The sequence below is a fragment of the Aphis gossypii genome, chromosome 1 (assembly GCF_020184175.1).
Source record: "Aphis gossypii isolate Hap1 chromosome 1, ASM2018417v2, whole genome shotgun sequence".
Taxonomy (NCBI): domain Eukaryota; kingdom Metazoa; phylum Arthropoda; class Insecta; order Hemiptera; family Aphididae; genus Aphis; species Aphis gossypii.
The window spans coordinates 70,613,066-70,630,103 of NC_065530.1; the positions used below are offsets into that span (position 1 = coordinate 70,613,066).

A 17,038-nucleotide genomic window follows, 5' to 3' on the forward strand; every position below is an offset into this window, starting at 1 on the left:
TGACTGGTTGAAGGTAGATAATTGAAATTCGATATTTTTATAACGTGGGAGATTTTAAATATTATTATAATTTAATTGTATCTATCACATACGTTTATTGTTTAAATGATTTTTTTCAGAGCATATTATATTTTATTTGTAGGTTATATTACTCGTTTATAAACAAGTATTCAAAAAGTGTGGTATTTTTTTACATTAAATCAAATCACGTTTGTGGTTCAAATATTCCGGGTGAATAAATAGTGTGAGTTACCCGACAAGGGTAAATATAGAACGTTTTTAACTTTCTCGGTAAATTCTACATTTAAAGGTTTCTTTTTCTTTGTATTTGTTATTATTGAAATTTGGAAGTGGATCTAGTATTTTATCTTTATTGGAAAAATATTACGTTGTGTGATGGTTATTCATCAAATGTATTGGTTATAAATTATATTACATTTTTAGTATTTTGTTCAACAGCGTTTTTATTAAATAGGTAGGCAATTAAAATTTTTAATTTATAATAAATTATTATGTATTAGAGTTTAATCAGTGTACCTATAAGCTGTTAACAATTTGATTTTTGTCGTCAAATGTTCTAGATTTGTTGGATAAACAAGCAATTTGTCATTATATATAATACTAAAGTTTTAATTTAAATATCGTTTTTGAAAATTATGAATTTGATATGTTGATTTGTTTCATAATTTGATAATATTTAATTATGATATGTAGGTTTTTCATAGTAGTATTTACTATTTACGTTTAAGACAGTAAAGTACTATTTTAAATAATATAATAATTAGTAATTATTATAGATTTATAAATTAAATGTGTCTTATTATTGATAAAAAAAATTTTTATACAGTATTTTAGTCCTCAGCTATAGAAAACTTATCCATAAGGAATAGAAAACTGTCTCTGGATACCTAACTATAATATCGTAACAAGATTCTCCTGATCAAGCTGCAGGCTGAATATTTATAAAAAAAACAATATTTCAATCCAAACATGAAGAGTAAATAATTTATTTTATACTATACAAGTATTTAAAAATTGTAATTTATGCATTATTTTTTGTATTTATTTCAATAGAATTTGTAGTTAAAAAAAAGCAAGACATTAATTTGAATAAAAGTGATTATTCATGTAATATTCATTTCTATATTCAATAAATTACGATGAGACTCTTTGTATGAGCACTTTAAAGTTAAATACGTTCTGTAAATAGCTTAAATACTATAGTGTAATAGGTACACGTTTAAAATCAGTACACAACCATCGAAATATTCTTAGTTCTGTCGAGAATCGTTTTTTAAACGATATACAATTATACATCTTTTCAATTTTAAATACTCTCTTTTCAGTGACCCACTTGTCTTTTATACTCCTTTTTTTCTTTTTTAAGCTAAAAGATTAGTGTTACATATTTCATAATCTAAAACTTTTTTAACCTGTATAGCTGCTAAATAAAATAAAGTTAAAAATATTACAACGGTAAACTGCAGATCACTATCACAAAAACCTTCAATTTGTACCTATACCTATCTCTTATTTCATTATGAAATGATAAAAAATACCATACCATTATTGCATCACGTTGGTAACATTAAATTTTTAACTGACCGTAATTTACTCGCTTAACAGTTCATTAAACTGCAAAGGCGCAGCATAAACGTGTTAAATGTATTTTGGTTAAATACTTAAAAGTAATTGCAGGTTAATCAATCTTGTGGTCGATTCAGAGGTTAATAAAAATATCTGTACAGATTAATTTTATTATCGTACGTTTGAAGGATAGACATTTATTTTTATTAGTAATAATAATAAATAATGTTCATCACGTCACAACATTCGTTAATAATTCGTAGTTAAATCGGTTTTTATCAAAAACGTTTTCACTTAGGTTGTTTATATTTAAATAAGTAATAAATTGTTATAAAAGACGAATAATTTATTCGTTCAAAAATACAAAAATATAATATAATTAATTATACCTTATACTGCGTGCATAAAATGTTACTGGGTTTTCGTAACAGTAATACTCTGAATTCATTATTAATATCATTTAAATATAAAGATGTAACTATATGATGATCTTAAAAACTTGACAATATTGAAAACACTGTTTTTATTTTTTTACATCTGGAAAAGTGGATAACAAAAAAAATTAACTGTCCGTGATGGTACACGATATTTTATTCGTGAAATGTATTATTGTTATTTGAAATGAGATTTTTAAAAGATACTCATTACAATTTTTTGTGCTAAAAACAAAAATTAAAATTAAAAAGAACTTGAAATTAAACAATAATAAAAGTTTAGGCAATTGGTACCGCTCTGCTATATATTAGGTGTTGAATGGGTTACTGTAATTAAAATGTCTTTTTATAATAATTAAAAAGTATTCTTTACAGCATCGTGTATTGGATTTTTAACCATAGAAACAGGTACCTATTTCACAAATTTTTAAGTTAAGCGAATATAGTGGTATTTTTCGATTTGCTAACTTGATCTAACTTTATAATATAATCATACTTATATACCATAATTATTTACGGCGTGTATACAAAAACATTTTCAATCTTGCTAGCCATACACTACGTGACGAATAGTCAAAATGTTACCTTTTTAAATTTATAATTTATTATACGTTAACATGTGATAATAATATCATTGTGCATGAGGTAATCGTTTTTGGTTGTTTATTTACTGCTCTATTAAAATACAATAATCATAAGCCTCTGTGCAGCAATAATCAAAACACTTTAATGATAATATACAAAAGAATGTGTATATATATATATAATATACATAAAAGCCTCTCGAACTTAATATCCTTGTCCAGAGACAGAGAGTACACAGGTAGGCGTATAATATAAGCATATATGGTGATACTACATTCATTATGGTAGTAATATATACAGTAAATAATATCGTCATTTGTACGAGAAATACGATTACTCGAGAGGATATCAAATGAACATTTTTCGAGGAGTTCATACCGGAGGGAGACGTACTCACATGCCGTAGCTCTGTATTATGCAGATTTTTGCATACGATCATCCTTATCGTTATTAACTACTATTGTGTTGTTTAAGTACAATATAATAAGTACGAATGTGCTACTCGCCTGGTTTCAGTACCACTCGTGAGCTAATTTCAGTAGATAATAGCACACTGATGAGCTTTGCTCAAAACATTGGTATTTTAATAGTGGAAATGTTTGATGTGTAAAATGTATATTGTAATATTGTAATATAATGCCATCTTAGTACTCTTAAATTTGACATTATTGCACGAGGAAACTATTGAGTTGTTACAACTCGTACTAGGTATAAGGTCTATTGGTTTTCAAAAACTTGTGGTGTAGAATTGATGCGACCTATTATCTTCGTTTTCAATATTCTTAGATTAAATCCAATCATTCAAGCTCCCAACGTGAGCTAAAGGTGACAGGTTCATGGATGTACGTAGTGTGGTTATTTAAACTAAACGTAAAGATGTTTTTTTTTTAACGAAATACCCTTATTTTTAAAACGAAAAAGTAATGATATCATTCATCTAATAACTAATTTATTGCCTATTTTCATACACTAAAATGTGCATTTAAACATTTAGTTATATTTAGTTATTAATTAGTAGCATCCAAAAAATATCAAATTAAAAAAAAAAATGTTTAGGATATTGAATAATGTTTAGCTATTATTAACTACTTTAACCATGGTTAAAAGTTAACCTAACCTTAGGTTAAAGGGGCGTTTCTTTTAGTTGATCGAATATTTTAAGAAGAAACCACTAAATTCCTAAAATATTTATGATTTTTGCCTGACATGGAAAATATATTTACTGACGATATTTATTAAATAATAATAACAATTGAGCTATTTATAACATTCGAATACAATATATTAATTTAATAGAACATAATTTTAGATTTGCTGAGCGGAGCAAAATAATGTATTGTCATTTACAATGAGTAAACTAGTTTACCACAAAATAAATTTTTTATTTAATTTTTATCGTGCACAAAAAAAAAAGTTACTTCATTTTATATATTATGCATTGATAGAAATTATTTAAATTATATTGTAAAGCCTTTTTAATGTAATAATATCAATTATGGCATTTATAGAAGTATTTAATTTAGAAGCACCTTATTTAGTCGTTTTAATGTCGATAACCTAACTATGGTTAACAAAACAATGTTTTTGCTACTTGGTTATGTGAGAAAATAACTTAATACAATATATATTGTGTTATTTGAGAGGGTAAAATATTTCAATTGATTTGGCAACGGTAGGCGAGTATGGAGCAAAACAATTTAAGACGCATCTAGGATCGTGGAATACAGAAAAAATCGTACAAGATTGTTATTTGTTACACAAAAAAAGAAAAAAAAAGAAAGCATATAAATCCTAATTTTGTGTGTTCTAAGTATTCAGAAACTACCACAGTATTCCCTGTACACTTGAATGGCGTTCGTATATTAATAAATTATGCACGTATTGTATGCAAATACCAATGAAATAATTTTAAAGGGCTTAATATAATGGATCGTTACCAGCACTCTGGCGTGTTGTCTATTTTTTTTTGGCTTGACGTAATGATATAAAATAATAAGTGTTATTAGTGGCTAATGTTCACGATACACTCGTCTACAATAATATTTTGTCTAATAATATTTGAGTAATTTTCATGTTGTTAAACAAAGGTTGGACTTATTGAGGAACACTGTTATTCCATTATATACTCATGAAAAATACCACGCACTTTATATATCTATTACACTACGTGTATGAATAATGCAAAATCTCCCTTTGAATCATTTGCATTTTTTGTTTACCTTTCTCTAAACTTCTTTTCATTTTATTGGGTATAGAACGTACAATATAATACTATATTGAAGACGAAATATAATAGTATTAATTTTTTTTTATAAATCATAATATTATAATATTTATAGTGTATATTATTATAGGACATTGGTTTATATTTTTTCAGGGATTTAAACCATGTTTGAGGATGTCCCTGATATCATACCGTAGCCGAAAAAAGAGCTCTTCCCAGATGATACATCATTGAGACGGCGGATTGATGCGTCAGTGGAAATACAGATGCTGGAGTTTGGCACGATATTGGAGACGATATTTGTGCAGAAGGAGGCGGCTGTAGAGCGTGGTAGGCAGAAAAGAAGAGGATGGTTGAATGTGATTTAATTTTGTAGCCTGAAGGTGAAATATTCAGGGTGGTTAGTGGTCCATCTATGTATAACGAATTAAAAAGTTGGTAAATAATAAATAATACGGAACCTGGTGGCAGTATTGCGGTTTTCTCCCGTTCTTCGTTTTTTGAACGGGAGGTGGAGTTTTCTTCTGAAAAGAGATTTAAATTTATAATTACTCTTAAATTTTGGAAAATACTTATTTACATTATTTTACTTGAATTTTTATTCTTAGTTATTGTTTAATTTATAACTTTTAAAACATAAAATAAATTAACCGGTCAAAATCGTTTACCTATCAACGATATTTGTAAATACCAATAGGAAAACTCGAGTTTGGTCCCGATACTTTGTTTTTCTATTTTGGTAATGAAAAATTGATAAGGCTAAGTTTTCAGAAAAATGTGTCTTCTAAATTTCTTAGATGATTTAAATAAACAGTAACTATGAAAATAAAAAAAGATATTTAATAAATAATGATTTTAATAATTTTATTCGTATAAATAAGATCAAATTAACTAAAAACTAAATTTTTAGGAGACTTAGGAACCTAACCTTACGGCTTTACATGGTGTTTTCGTAGTAACCCCAAACGACTGGAATAACCAAACTTGAGTTTTCCAAAACAATTATACCGGGACTCAATTCTTGTATTCTATAAAATACGTCGAGTTTAGTAAAATTACTAGTAAATTTAAAGCGAACGGATACAACATTATATTCTCACATGGATTATGGTTATCCTGTAGAATATTTATGTACTCTTATTATTTTTTAAACTGACAGTTTGATTAACTTAGGACGTACACGTCAGTATAAATATATAAATTAAATGATGTTTTTTTTTTAAAAATGAAGTATCTTAAGGAGATTATTATACTGCTTACAAATTAAATTTGAACACGTCAATAAACGATTACGGATTAAGAGCTCATAACGATTAATGTGGCCTCATCAAATAAAAACATTGACACATCGGATTATAGGTATAAAATAATGTACGAGAATTATAATATTATTTATTACCCTAAATTGAAAACCTTCGTATCTTGTAAATGAAATGAATTTATTTTCTTATTTTTCGTTATCGGCTTAACAGCCATTAAGGATCAACGTCATCATTCTTATCGCACTTACATTTTTCTCCGTCGTGACATATATACAATACATCGCTTTAATATAGGAGAATATTATTGTTCAGTTTCTTCATACCACCACAGAAATTTACCAGGTTTGAAGTCTTAATCTCATATTTTTATAATGTACACAGTCGACGTCAGTATTTACTACTTACTGGTATATCTGTTTATGAAGTCGATCTTAGTTTTTGCAGCTGATTGATATAAACATTATATATTTTTTATGCCTTTTGTGGTTAAGATAATAAAATTATTACTATCATTATGCTGTGCAAAATGCAAATGGCAATTATTATAGCAATATAGTACCTAAGAATAAATAATTACTCATCATTCATAATCGTATTTCGTTTTAAGTGCCTAAATATTTGTCGAACATAGTTCTCAATACAATATAATATAATACAACATTATATTAGTAAAAAAGCTTTCATGTGGTTTGTAGAGAGGACGTTACATATATGTATCTGTAGCTGTGTTTGTCCCATAGCGTGTAACATAATAAATTAAAACTTTAAACTCCATGTTAATGATGAAGTTTTGTTCTAGAGAGGCAAAGTGGAATTATAATTGAGTTAGAGTGAGTGCCGTGTCTAACGTCAGTATTTTATATTTTAATTATAAGACGAGAGACTTGGGCTTTGAACCCGAACGATCCTTGCAGCAATAGCCTCTAATCAAATAAACCACTGTAAAAATGTAAAATTTAAGCTTCTGCATTTATTTTTACAGTGTAATTAATTAATATTTTTTATTAATTAATCAATTAAAAAAAATACATTATAATGTAGGGTTTTCAAATGATATTATGATAATTTAGTTTTCCCATTTATTTTATTTTCTTTCAAATGTCAGTTATTTAATAATATCCATCGTTGCACGACGAAATTTGCGGGTAAGTCCCGTTTGCTCGATATTTTTTATATGATATTTTGGTTATGTTTATCATATTGTCATTCAAGCGTAACTACATTATTTTGTCGTTGAATATAGTCACGTGTAATCGACACGTCGCACGTAAGCGGGTTTAAGCAAGTAATTCATGACAAGTATAGATATGTAATATAGTGACATGGTGTACAATATATGAATCGAGAGACAGAGATAGTATTCTCCGGCCCATATCGCACCGGTACCACAGTGACTATCTGGAAAGCAATATACATTTATCTCGAGTGCGTTGAAACAATTCGTAGGAGGAAAATATAAAAGGATACAGATAACTTGCGCTGCGTATATCCGCCAACAATATTGCACTATTATTATTTTTGAGTGACATGAGTTTCCGAAGGTTTGTCATAAATTGTATGTTGTGTTGATTAAATGTATCTGTGTATATCCAAGTTATATGTAGGTAACACGTGGAAGCAAAAAAATAACTAAATTTACAAGTGAAAAAATATGACAAAATACGCGTTTAAAAACAACATTTAAAAATAAAACAACTGCGCATTATGTGCACTATATCTATATACCAATAAAAATTGTTGAAAAAGGAAGTATTGATAATGATTTCTAGAAACGGTCAAAAACCTTGAAGATTTTATATATGGTTCCATTAAAGGTAAATTGTTTAAAAATATTAAACGTTTGTGAGTACAATATTTTTAGATTCTGAACGAAGTGATGAATGTATTGATTTTATAATGGTGTGTGTTTTTTTGTTTTTGTGTCTGTGTACAGCATAACTAGTCGAAATAATGCTCCAATTTCAAACAATGGGGGTGGTTTCCGATGTAAAAGTGAATATCCTTGGTGCATTATAGAGGTAAAAAGTTAACATTTTCCAACAGTTTTCAAAAAAATCGAGAAAAACAAAAAAAAAAATGACGGAAAAACGGCAATTTTTACGCAAAACCTTTCCACCAATGTTTAAGGATTGTATTTTAAAGAAAGCGTATTAATATTATATATAATTATCACATTTTTTTTACTCAAAATGTTCAACCCATGGTAATTAGTTATTATACGCATAATTCGAAACGAGTTAAATGAACTAGTTACTTACTTCTACTACTTGTTATAATTATTTTATTTATTATTGTAAATCATTGTTATATTAAATTATCTACTAAAAAAATTTAACATAAAAATGTTACTATTTATAACTATTATGATCAAGGTTTATGGTGATTATATATTTTTATAAAACATAAAAAAAACACGAAAGAGTGGGTTTTCACGGGTTTTGTGATACAATGAATCGAAATAAAATGTTGTGATTCTACTAATTATTTAGTTTATTTGTTGGTACTTGGTTGGCACATTCATCAATTAATATTTTATGAATTTATGTTTTTTTTTTAAAGTATATATTTTCTTCGTTTTTTCTTATTACTAGATACAATAGTTTTAGTCACATATTTTTAAGTACACAATATAAGCATCTTCTTAAATTAAATTATATTTTTGTATTTTTTATAATTGTAGGAACTTGAATTTATCATGTTAACGTTTGTCTACTGTGAATTGTTTTTTGTATGCATATATTGTATATTTTATCGCATATTTCACATTATAAAATAATATAAATAGTAGTTGATTTATAATATTTTATCACCATTTCAATAATTAGAATCAGTGAAAATGATTAATTTACATAAAAAAAAAAACAAATATATAATTTCTCAGTAAAAACAAAGGAAAATAGATTTGTTAACAAACTTTTCAGAGTAACTATTCTGTCATAAATAACTTTTCAAGTTAACGTTTCATTATGGTAAAAACTAAAATATAATATTCTAAGTATTAATAATCATATTATACTTGGTATATTTCCAATTAATATAAGGAAAAAAAATAATTTATAATTTAAATATTAACTTTTAAACTCATTTATGTCCAGCTTGGTAAATTTTGATGTACAAGCAGCTGTGTTATGAAATTAATAATTATTTTACTCGCTTGGCGAGTATACTATTTATAGTATTATATATTGATTAGAACGGTTTGAACGATATTTTTTAGACTTATAGAGAACTACTTCAGGATTTTTTTAGTCAGAAAGTATCAATAATCATGTGATACAGAATCAGGGTTTTGTGAGACGATATCAGATATTATTGTCTTGGTGATTTAATCAATTAAAAATGTTTTAGGTACAATTTGGAATGGCTTTTTCTAAACCCCATATTTGGTAAGCGGAATTTTATTTTTTATTTTACTTATTAACGCAAAATCATTTTTTAATCATATTTTACGATAATTTGGAAACATTCTGTATACATTTGTCTTTACCACTCAAATATCGCCCACCTAATATTGAAGTCATTAGTTTATTATTTTACAGATGGAGATTGGGTGTGTTCGAAAACCACATGTGATACAATGTTGTGTAGTGTAACGCTTTTAACCAAAAACAACTTGTAATTTTAGTAAAAATACGATGTAATCGTACACTGTAAAAGTAAGGTTCGACAAATGGAGCCCAAAAGTTTTAAGTGGTTTGAAGAAGTTTTAATTAGTAACAACCATGTGCCAGGCTGCTGCATATGCAGTGAGACAGTTTAATGCGAGTAATCGTAGTGCGATTGAATTTTTTAAAAAAACATATCGCTACCCTTTTCAAACGCCAGTTGAGCCATACTATACGCTATTAGATGTATTTACCTTTCTCGTGACGATCAGCCAAAATATTTATATGTGTTTCAGAATTGGCGTACAACTTTTATTTTATAGTTGTATAAAAAATGAAAAAGTGAGGTATCGGCAAGCAAAAAGTTATAATGTCTTTATATTCAATATAGTATGCAGGTATTACGTACATTTTACTTACATAAATTCCTTTTCGCTCTAAAAATTTCTCGAAATACGACGATTCTACACTTTTTCCTAGGAAAATTCAATAAACAACCATTCGGTCATCACAATACCTCTTACTCGTACCACTCACGAGTAAATCCACGAATATTATTTCGTAGATACCCATATGTGTAACTTTTGTCGATTACCATATTGCTGTACTTTATTTCGCAAGCTAATCCCGGCATCGACGGACATTTGTTATAATATTAAATTATTTCTATAATTCTGAGTTACTACATACTATGTTATTATGTCATGTGATCAATATAATGTTTATTAAAACAAGAAAAAAAGCATTAACTAACAACTTCAAATTTGCATTACGTATTTAAATTTAATAAACAAATATTAAGGACCCCCATTCGTATGTATGAGTTTTGTTGGTTACAAAAAATTCTATGGCTGTGTGAATTCACGTTTTAGCTATCAAAATCAATATTTATATTAATATTCTATAGATTTTGATTATAAGATATTTTGCGAATTTTCGTTTGAATTTTATAAGACATTAAAATTTGAACAGTAAAATTGTTAAAAAAATTGTGTTTATGCATTTTCAATATTTTTAAATCCCCATTAGAATGTTCTATAAAGAGTCTCGTATTAAATTGTTAAGTATAACATTTTTAAGAACATAAACAGAAAAAAAAATTTTAAATGCATACAGTGTAATACATGCCTAAATAGCTTAAAATTACTTGATCTAAATATTTTAAAATTTCGTTGCGTTTAAATAAATATAAAATACCTACTAAAAATCGTTTGAAGATAAATCGTTATTGTACGATAAAAACATGTCCAATATAATAAAATATGTACTTAAGCTATCATTGTGTGCAGAGGCGCAGATTTATTTTCTTTTGAGTATCATCTACGCGTCCGACGTAAATGACAGACGTTCGTCCCCTTTGCGTGCAAAGACCATTGTATAATATGCACAATATTACATAACCTTCTTTTCATAAACACATTTGTAACCGCAAATGCGTACTTTGTCAAAGTCATAATAAATATAAAAATATTTTAATGTAGTGGTCTTAAAATGTTTAAAATATAATATACTTAGGCAAAATATTATTACATTATATATAATTTAAAAATCATTGTTTAAACTAAAGGCATAATATATTGCATTTTTTTTCTTGTTAAGAATATAATATTATAAATTCATAACTAAGTATTTTAACTACATAAATATTTGGTATTTGAATTAGATTATATTTTAATAACTAGACGAATTTTACGTCTAAATTATGTTCAAATTGTTTAAATAGTGTTTCTTTCAAGATCGAAATAACATTGATAATATTAAAGTTTCAGTACAGTTCCGGCTCTTTATTTTTCTCAAATAATGGTTTTAATTTCGGTTTTACTCCCAGAACCGATTATTTTGAGTTCGGTCCCGGTCTCTGCTGATCATCCGCCTATTATACATATGTATGCGTTTGCCGTCATCGCAAGTCCGTCGGTGACAAAATCCTGGTTTACCCCGGTACTCTGCCCACTTCACATTAATACTTTTCACACCTACGTCCTGTCAACAGGACCTTTATTGGTTGTCGATTATTATTCCTAAGAGAAGTGTGAAACGCAAGTTTCAATCTAACGCAGTGCTCCAAAGTCACGTACGTTATTATAGAAAGTATGCGTTCGGGACATTCGAGTTGTTGTTGATTGTACATTTTCTTCAGCTTGCGATGTTTCGAACGGTGGCTGAGGGCTGGCAACACATTTGTAGTAGAAGGTTTATCGAAATAAAAACGGCATAGCGTTTATTTCAAAAAAAAAAAAAAAAAACATGTGTATTTGAACAGATTTTATAATGTACCTACATATAAATAAAGTGCGAAGTATAGGTCGTTTTCCAATATCAATTATTTAAACAGTCTTTTCTACCAAAATTTGAGCGCACGGTAGTGCGCATAGCCAAGTTCCAACAATGACAGTGTATTTTTATACGAACCAATTCACCTAGTTTTTCTAACCCATATATCTTTGTTTCATCTTAAGATAAACTTTTGAAATTTAAAACACAGATTAATCTTAAGTAGCTTAAGACGCTGTAAGAATACGGCCCTTAATATTTTGTCATTTCAAAATTTTATATTTAATATATTATCAATAATAAATATTAGTTAAATTTGTATTGATTAATTTTATTTTTTTGAGCGGAAATGCCCATAATTTTTTTGCACAGCGTTGTAGAAGCCATTGTTATGGTAGATAAGAAAATTGTTTATTTCTATCCATACACTTTATTATCCCATTAAATTTGACTGGGTTTCCAGTTAGAATTTTGATGAAAACATAGCCATACCTAGTTGTATGTAATTATTATAGGTTTAATTTTAACGACTTTCTTTGCCAGAAGTTAACTGTCAATTTGCCGTTAAAATATATAAGAACAGTTAATTATAAACCAAAAGTTGATCTTATATAATATTTAATGATTACTTTTTATGTAGAACATTAAATGTTTTTTTAGTTTTTTCAATAAAAACTAATTAAAAGGAAAATTGTCTTAAAATTTTCCTAATTTAATAAAAATTATGTTAAAACTTTAAAAAAGTCTATTTTAAAATTTATACATATTATGTAGGTATTCCTATTTTTCATCTTAATCTAATCAATATTTGAAATAATAAGATTTTACGAAAATAAAACACTATCTATCATCATCATGGGTATTCATTCAATGGTGATATTTATTTATTATTAATTTACTTCTTCAAGAAGATAATGGGGTCCATGAATTCAAAAATACAATTGAATATTGCTATACAGGTTGATTTTTTTATCAAACAACACTCATTATTTCCAAAAGTATTCATTTTTTGAAAATATTTTTTTACATAGTTTCTAATTGTTAAAAAAACAACGTTTTTATAAAAAAATTATATTTTTAAATATTTTTTATCCTTATAATTTTTTAAGTTTTTTACTTTTTTGAATGACAACATAAATTTTTAATTTCATATTCCAAAGCAGAATAATTTTCTGAGTAGTTCGATACATAAAAATCGAATTTAGGGTGAGTAGTTTATGAGTTATACGTATTTAAAGTTTAGCTGCGCGGAGTGGAGTGGTACGGGGTTACCCTGCAAAATATTTGTCCACTACTCCGCTTGTCTAAACTTTGAATAAGTATAACTCATAAACTACTCACCCTAAATTCGATTTGAACAATTTGAAACTATGTAAAAAAATATTTTCAAAAACATGAATACTTTTGGAAATAATGAGTGTTGTTTGATAAAAAAATCACCCTGTATATGGTAATAAATAAAACGATATGAGAAAAAAAACCCGGAGATTTTATGAATGAATAATAAAATAATTTTTTTTAAAGGAAATTTACTTTTTGAATGCCTATTGTACATTTTAATCACATTTGAATTTTATATATTTCATGGAATGTGTAATATAAGAGGTCTACTGTGATCAGATTCTTTTCATAAAAACTAAACTCTTCGTGAAACTCTTACTTTTTATTTGAACACTGTGTACCTATATTATGATCATATACATTCCTCTCAAACATTGTAAGTGCTTCATAACTAACGCATGAACATAATTCACATGATACTCAAATGATGTTTTAAGTTAATTTCATTTGAAATTGTGTTTCTCATTAGTCATTTATTAAAATCAGATATTATGCTACCTTATAAACCAAAAATTGAATCTATAGTATCTATACGGAGGACTGAGTATAAGTATGTTTAATTCAAAAGTGAATGAAACATCGTTAATTGTGATTTATGGAAATTGAATAAATGAAATATACGTATTTATGTTGTTTCATTAATTATATTAAGTTTTGTGTGAATAAATTAACAAATACCTAACAGTATTTTTCAAATATATTTTTGTTTTTTATGTGGTACAATTTAGATTTTAAATCTTTGTTTCTATTTTTAATTGTAATTAAATTATCATTTGAAAGAAGAATATAATAAATTATTATTAATAATGTAAATGCTAACCCTGTTGTCATTTTCATTTATTGATAACCCTGTTTTAAAATCTTTTATTTATCGTGTAAATACCTAATTGTTGGATCTATATCATGTTTTAGTAATGGCTGAGTTTAATATTACAGTAAAAATAATGGTTAGTAAATAATTTACTCGTACAGTTAACACTATCGTTAAAAAATTAATATTTTTATTACCGAATATGATTTTTTATGTACCTACATGTATTACAAATTATACGAAATCTGTTATTAAATTAGATCAACACATAATAAAATTACAATATTACAATGAACAATATAATGTAAGCTTAACTCCATACAGAGTTCTTTTCAATTTAATTGTTAAAATCTATTAAATATTATATTCAACAATACAAGTAATAACACATCACTATCTTTATCCAGAAGAGTTAGACGATTATCAAAAATCGCTGTTTCTTGTCCAGCTTTTTTATCAGTGGGCATTTAATTTATTACTAACATTATTATGGTGTTTAAAAGAATTTTTATTTTTGTTTGTAATTATTAGCTATGGAATTTATATTATATAAGATTTACCTAATATAGATAATATACCTGCATTTTATATTTTAGTATTAAAACGTACCGAGTAAGACAATATTGGATATAAACGCAGGTAGAAATAGTTTTTTGGAACAATGTAGAAGTCTCGATAACAGAAAGTAATAACTATTAAAATTTGAAATATTTTACATTTGTACAAAGCATTTTGTACTAAATATACTTGCATATAATTTTGAGAAGATTTACTGATTTAAGATGGTGTTGCGTGTTTAATTAAAACTCACTTAAAAATGTGGTTTCACTTTGATAAAATATATACCTACCAGTTATGTCAGTTATGATAAATAATTTTATTATTTAATGCAATCTCAAAAATTTTAGTAATTTGTAAATTAAATCTCTCAAGTGATTAATTTTAGTGTTGTTATCTATAAGCACAAATAAATATAAAATAAGAACAAAGTGTACGTGGACCAAAACCAAAGGATTTGACAATTTGCTTGATACTTTATAAACTTGATTTCCATAATGCATTAATATCATAGAATATTAAATAATAGAATAATAATTTACAAACAATTAATTTGGTGATAAAATATGATTCTAATTTCATATTATACAAAATTATCATTTTATAATAATAATTGATATCAAAGTGGGTGGAAAAATGTAATCTTTATAGTGACTAATGAGTAATGACTAATATTATTTGACACCGATGGTAATATTATATTATAATAATAAGTGAAACTATTTATCAATCTATTATTTTCATTCAGTAGAGAGTTTAACAAAAATCTTTCAAATTCACGAGTACAATTTTTTTGTGTACCTACTAGTTTAGCGCTAAAGGCAATATTAAAACGAAGCAAAGCCAGATGTTTTGTGTATAACACGTTTTTAGAAGTTTTAATCTTCACTTTAATTGCACACCGTATTCATATCATGGTGCAAGTCATCTCGTTTACCGGCTCCTGCAAAAAATCTTACCTCATACAGTTCAAACAATATGAACGATGTCACGCGTTTAAATTCATATAAACAATTTGGTATGAGTTTGTTGAACTTTGCTATGCCATATTTTTTTAAGACACGTACCTATACGATGATTATACAACTGTTTAAAATGCCTAGAGTCTCTTTGTTTTATTTAATTATTTATTTAGGCGATCATTCGTTAATGCGATAAAATGTTGTTACCAATTGAATTTACAATACTTACTCTGAAAATTTTTCAATTTATATTTTTACATAGATATAGGCTTTTGTATATACAGCTTGTATTACTAAATGCCACTGGCCTATTTATTCGATTTAATTTTTGTATTCTTTTATGTATATTCATTATCTGTAAATTGATGACTGACGATTAATCGAATACTCGTCTCCAATTCTCCTTTTAATAATGAATTTATTCAAATTTTTATTTTTATTTTTTGTTTTTTTTTTTTTTTACAACTCAAGAGATTTTCTTATACTTAAAAAGTATACTAATGCGGTTTAAACTTTTGTTTTTTAAACGAGAAACCTAATTTTTACTGCAAATTGTTAAATATAATATTATATATTTAAGAATGTTGATGTACCAATTCAAAATTTAAACGAGTTATTTATTTATTATTAAAATGTTTATGTTGAGAATATTAACCTTTAAAAATGGTTGTACAAAAATATAAAATAAATAAAATATTGGAATTGGTTTTTATTATACTTGAATTATATTTACAAATTATAAATATTAATTATTATAGCTTTTAAACCTTCATAATAAAATTTTGTAGTTGACTCATGAAAACTATCTTTTTATAGATTCTGAGTGGAGTGATGAATGTATTGATTCTACAATGATGTATATGTTATATTTTATGATTTATGTTTTTGATTTTTTTTCGGTGTCTGTGTGCACAATAACTTGTCAAAATAATACTTTAATTTAAAACTTCAGGGGTGGTTTTTGGTAACAAATTTAATATCCTTGGTGCATTGTAGAGATTAAAAGTAAGAATTCTTCAAAAAACCACAAAAAAATTACAGAAAAACGGGAATTTTTAAGGAAAATCAGTTTTCGACAAAATTTATTATTATTATAAAAATATTATTTATTTATTATTGTAACTCAAAAACGAATCACACTGTAAGTTCTTGAAATTTTTACCAAATGTTTATATTGGTAGTATATTTTTTTTGAAATGTTGATAAAAAATTTTTTTGTAAAAACTGAAAATGTAATTAAGGTTTTTCATAATTTTGGCTTACAATAATTATAAAAAAATTTTTAGCGTTGGCTAATTAAAAAAAAAAATCTAATTTTAAATTTTTACGAAATCCAAAATTCACTTGTAAAATAACGATTTACTATCAAATAATTTTAGATTTCTGTTATGGTTA

General features: G+C 26.2%; 2 long non-coding RNA genes across 2 annotated transcripts in view; one reads left to right on the top strand and one right to left on the bottom strand.

Moving 5' to 3' along the window:
• Window positions 1-17,038, top strand: part of LOC126555897 (uncharacterized) — a 53,652-nt gene that overhangs the window by 18,040 nt on the left and 18,574 nt on the right. The gene's annotated exons all lie outside the window — the stretch shown is intronic.
• On the bottom strand, window positions 4,965-5,614 carry LOC126555898 (uncharacterized). The gene is made up of 3 exons (XR_007607000.1): window positions 5,421-5,614; window positions 5,292-5,354; window positions 4,965-5,207 (listed from the first exon to the last, which is right to left on the bottom strand). It is a non-coding gene; the product is annotated as an uncharacterized LOC126555898 (long non-coding RNA).